At 40.4% G+C, this 5726-nt stretch overlaps 1 long non-coding RNA gene across 1 annotated transcript; it reads right to left on the bottom strand.

Annotated features, from left to right (window-relative positions):
- Positions 1-2949: 2949 nt before the first annotated feature.
- LOC147017067 (uncharacterized) lies at positions 2950-5510 on the bottom strand. Its single transcript, XR_015049713.1, has 3 exons — positions 5072-5510; positions 3304-3361; positions 2950-3020 (listed from the first exon to the last, which is right to left on the bottom strand). It is a non-coding gene; the product is annotated as an uncharacterized LOC147017067 (long non-coding RNA).
- Positions 5511-5726: the final 216 nt, after the last annotated feature.

Below are 5726 nucleotides of genomic sequence, written 5' to 3'. Positions count from 1 at the left end.
TTCAAGAAAATTATCATTTCTGTGTCCAAGCATACCTTCAAGAAAAGGGTATTCGGTATTTTAATAAATATGGTCTACAACATAAGAATGAGGTATTTTCAATAAAAGATTGACATTATGCTGATGTTGATAAACCGACAACTTTAGATTTAATTAGAATGTTAAATAATGAAAAAATTATGAAGTTAAGAAAAGGTAAGGCTCTTTTAGAAATTCAAAAGAAATTTTATTGGTTTCCTGTTGTAAAAAAAATTATTTTGGATGCAGGAATAACAAGAAATCCTGATGAATATATGTATGATATTCTATGGGGTGTAAGCGATTCAAGGGTAATAAGGGATGAGGGAGGAGTTGAAGAAGAGAGGAAAGAGGAGAAAAAGGAGAAGAGAGAGAAGGAGGAGAGGGAGAAGAAAGAGAAGGAGGAAAAAGAGAAGAGAGAGAAGGAGGAGAGGGAGAAAAAAGAGAAGGAGGAAAAAGAGAAGAGAGAGAAGAGAGAAGGAGAGGGAGGAGAGAGAGAAGGAGAGGGAGGAAAGAGTGAGACGAAATAAATATGAAAATATGGAAACCGATGAGATTAAAAAAAGATTGGAGGTATTACAGAAAATAACTCAACCCACCGAGGAGGAAAACAAAGAATTGACAAGTCTATTTGAAATATTTTCGACAAGACTATTGACATCGACAAGCTATTCATTTTAATTCAAGTTTTTCATTTTTTTTTTCTTAAATAAATGGAGGAGAGAGTGAAGGCATTTCTAAGGATTCTTTATGTTTTAAAAATTAAGATTCAAATGTGCATGTTGGAAACTAAAAAGATTTTTGCACTCTGCAGGAATTTTTCACATAAATAAATGAGTTATTGTCTCAAATGTAAAAAGAAAACTCATACTAAAAATATTTCATATATTAAAAGTAAAAATAACAGAGTTATACAAAAAGGTATATGTTCGGTGTGTGGTTCAAAAAAAAATCAATTTATCTCCCAACACAAACTAGGAGGAGATATACAAAAGTTTTTATCAGGAAGTAAATTTACAACTACTGGAATACCAGGGGAATTACATCTTCCAGGGTATTCTTTCTGTGGTCCAGGCACAAACTTGGATAAAAGATTAGATGAGGCAGACAATCCTAAATCATGGAGTAAACCCATCAATAGAGTTGATGAAGTGTGCATGAGACACGATATTGATTATGGGAATACCACAACGTTGGAAGAAAAGCATGAAGCCGATAGAGAAATGTTGTATAATTTGTCTCTGATACAAAATCCAACCTTGAGAGAAAAAGTTGATCGGTTCATTGTGAAGAAGATGATCAGTGCTAAATTCAAGCTTGGACTTGGAAATTAAAAAAACTTACAGGCTCTAATGATGTCATTAAGACTGAAGAGCAATTCGCTGATGAATTACATAAACCAATATTCACAAAGTTTCAGAGAAGGAAAGTTTATTCCAAGGAAGTAGATTATATCTGGTCTGCTGATTTGATTGAACTCAATAATGATAAGGGGTACAAGTATGCTTTAACCGTTATTGATTTGAGGAGTAGATACGCATGGGTTGTACCATTAAAAAACAAAACAGGTAATACTCTTATGTTAGCCTTTCAACAGATATTTAATAAAAGTAAGAGAAAACCTAAAAAATTGTGGACTGATGAGGGTAGAGAGTTTTATAACAAGACATTTATGAATTTTCTAAAAAATAACAGTATTACATTATACAGTACCTTTAATGAAGGGAAGGCAGTTGTTGTTGAACGTTTTAATCATACCTTAAAAGAGAGATTATATAAAAAATTCACACAACTCTGTTCACAACAATGGTCATCTTTTATTCAGGATATTGTGGATAAGTATAATGACACAGTTCACACGTCAACAAATATGAAACCATCAGAAACATTTACAAAATTAAAATATGAAAAAGAGATTAATGTCAGAAAACCTAAGTTCAAAGTTGGTGATATCGTAAGAATATATAGGTGGAAATCTCATTTTGAAAAGGGTTATATTAAACGATGGACAAACGAACTTTTTAAAATTGTTGATGTAATAGATATGGTTCCTTGGACTTATAAGATATATGATTTGGAAGGGGAAGAGATTTAGGTTCATTTTATTCACAGGAATTACAAAAGACAAAGATAAATTGAAATTTTTTGACTCCGCCCCTTTTTGACTCCGCCCACACACACAAACAAACCCCCCACAAGCTCCACACACACAAACCCCACACAAGCTCCACCCATATTCATCATATTCACATAATTAGTGATTACTTAATTAGTTCCCCACACACAACATGTTTATTTAATTAAAAAATTATCCACCCATCCACACAAGCTCCACTCATCCACCCATCCACCCATCCATTTATCCACACAAACCTCATCCACATAAGCCTCATCCACATTCACCGCTCCACATATGCCCCACCAAAGCCCCGCCCACATAAACCCTGCCCACATAAACCCTGCCCACATAAACCCCTCCCACACAAGCTCCACCCACATAAACCCTGCCCACACAAACCCCACCAAAGCCCACCCACATAAACCCCACTGAAGCCCCGCCCACACAAGCCCCACCCACATAAACGCTCTCCCACAAGCCCCGCCCACACCGAAGCCCCGCCCACATAAACCCCACCCACACAAGCCCCGCCCACACAAGCCCCACCCCCTCATCCCACCCCCTCATCCCCCCTGTGTGCCCCCACCTTTGACCCACCACCTCCCTCATCCCACCCCCACCCTTCCCCACACACACATGGGGAGGGGAGGGGTGGGATGAGGGGGTGATGGGTCATTGGGTGAGCGCACCTACCCCCCCCCCACCCCCTCCCTCTCCTTCATGTCTTGAACCTTTTTTTGAAATTCAAAATTAAGTAATTGTAAACAAAACAAATACAATTAATCAAAATTGAAAATATTAAATATTCATTTGCGAGAATGTATAATCTTTCCCAGCAATCTTCTTCAGATGTCTTGTGATTTCGAAACTCAGACACCATATTCTGTTTTGAAACAAAAAGTGGATAATAATTAGGTTTTATAAAGATAATTACATGGTAATATGAGTAAGCCTGGTGTTGGTTCTAAGTTCAAGCCTCGTTGACCACTGAATTAACACACCAGGAGGCCGACTCAGCCTGTCATCCTTCCAAGGCCAATAAAATGAATTCCAGTGTACTGGCAAAACCGCGTCCAAACTAATGATGCAACCAACATAAGACGACATTCCAAAGAGAGAGTGATATTGATAAAAGAATAACTAAATAATAATTCAGAAACATTTACCTCCAGAAAATCATGTGTTGTACCAGATTGCTTCAACAGCTGATGTTGTGTGATCGAGCTGAAAAAAAAAAAAAATAAAGAGTCAAGGGAGGGAGGTCGATGGAGAGACAGACAGACAGGTAGGTAGAAAGACAGACAGAGAGAGATACAAAGAGACAGGCAGGGAGAGATAGAGAGAGACAAACAGACAGGGAAAGAGAGACACACACACACACACACACACACACACACACACACACACACACACACACACACACACACACACGCACACGCACACGCACACGCACACGCACACACACATACACATACACATACACATATATATATATATATATATATATATATATATATATATACATATATATATATATATATATATATATATATATATATATATATATATATATATATATATACTGTTACGTTTGAGGGGGGGGTATGCATTCAAAGGGTAATTAGGATGTTTAATTAGGTATGCCATGCTGTTCGAGTTTACCAGGATCTCGATGTAATAAGTAGCAATTCAGTGGTGATAAGTTGTCTAGTAAATGTTCCTTTCTTCAAGGGGGGAGATGATAATTGTCACGTAATTAGATAGGGACACGGGATAGGGTAAGTGTGTCTGCGTAAACCCCTTTTTGGTATTCTCTGGAGACTGGCCGTGACGTCACAGGACAGTGCAGCGGATGGCTCCGCACCGTGATCACGATTGGTGGAAGGCGATGGCGGTGGGCCAATAAACGGCTCGATTGAAGTGACGAGGACAGAAGGATAAAAAGGTTCTGTTCGGGGTCGAAAAGGAAGAGGAAGAAGATTGCAACCAAAAGATCGTGGTTTTTTTGGTGTGGAAGCTGTGGCGGCAGAGAGCGTCCTGGTTGTTGTGCTGAATCGATCGTGTTCTTGATCGTGTCTGGGAGCCTTGCCGAGCCTCGTGCCTCGCTTTGGTTGGCTCTGGGGTTCTGCTGACTCGGAGTGCGGGGTCGGGCGGCGAGCGGACCTGCCTCCCTCTCCTGCTCGCGGCTTGGCGCCGGAGCTGGTTCCCTGGCGGCTGTCGGCGGACTTGGGCCAGGACCAGGAGGTCGACAGCACCGCGGTTTCTCCTGCCCCCCCCCCCCTGGCGAGAGCAAGGCCGGCTCGTCCGGCGCCAATCCAGGGACAGTTGCGTCCACACCACGGTCCAGCCTGACCACCAGAGATAGCTACGTTGTGTGTGTGTGTGTGTGTGTGTGTGTGTGTGTGTGTGTGTGTGTGTGTGTGTGTGTGTGTGTGTGTGTGTATGTGTGTGTGTGTGTGTGTGTGTGTGCTTGGCGCCTTAGAGGGATTGAGATCTCTATATTCATTGGAATTGTCTGTGTTTTTCCCCACGCCCGATCCCACACCATCCCGTCGAATCGCCCCGGATCCCTCTTCTTGCTGAGTCTTGTTATTTCTGATAATAATAGAAAAACAAATAAACATCATCAACTCAGTGAAAAGTGACTCGTGCCACCTTCCTCGTCCCGTTTGTGGTAGAGCGATTAGAACCGCCATGTTTGGGTTATAAACAAATAAATCGCCTCCATCGTTTCGGCTCATTCTACGTTGGCGGGACTGTTCAAGTCCCGTGAACGTCACAATACACACACATATACACACACAGACACAAATATATACACACACACACACACACACACACACACACATACACACACACACGCACACACACACACACACACACACACACACACACACACACACACACACACACACACACACACACGTGTCTCACCATTGGTTTAATTCATTCGAGATCAGAGGCCGTGATAAGACTTCGTACCAGTCATTATAAATGTTTTTCAATTCTCTTCTAAAATCATTGACCTCTTCAATAAGAGCATTCATTTGATGCACCTCATCGTGATATGTAAACTCCACTTCTTCCAAGGACCTGCCAGGAAAAAATATATTTTCGCATTATCACGATTTAATTTATAATCAATTGCTTCATCGTTCAAAGAGGAAACCATACACAAACTTACCAACTTTGTAGTGAGCTGTTATCTTCATCGGAAGAGAGTGAGTCCATGTCTCAGTTTTTTTTTACCATTGGTACAAGATGGCAAAAAGATCAGAGGCCGTGATAAGACGTCATGTCAGTCATTAAAAATGTTTTTCAATTCTCTTCTAAGATGATTGACCTCTTCAATAAGAGCATTAATTTCGTGCACCTTGTCGTGATATGTAAACTGCTCTTCTTCCAAGGACCTGCTAAGAAAAAAAAAAATCAGAATTATCACGATTTAATTTATAATCAATTGCTTCATCGTTCAAAGAGGAACCTATACACAGGCTTACCAACTTTGTGTTGAGCTGTTTTGTTCGCGGAAGAAAGATCGCTCATGTCTCAGTTGTAAAAATGAAAATCCCATCTGGCAGAAACTTTG

Source organism: Eptatretus burgeri, chromosome 11 (genome assembly GCF_056783735.1).
Source record: "Eptatretus burgeri isolate ZD-2024b chromosome 11, Ebu_testis_v1, whole genome shotgun sequence".
NCBI lineage: Eukaryota > Metazoa > Chordata > Myxini > Myxiniformes > Myxinidae > Eptatretus > Eptatretus burgeri.
Note: the sequence above shows the minus strand (reverse complement) of the source record. Positions and strands in the feature narration are given on the sequence as shown.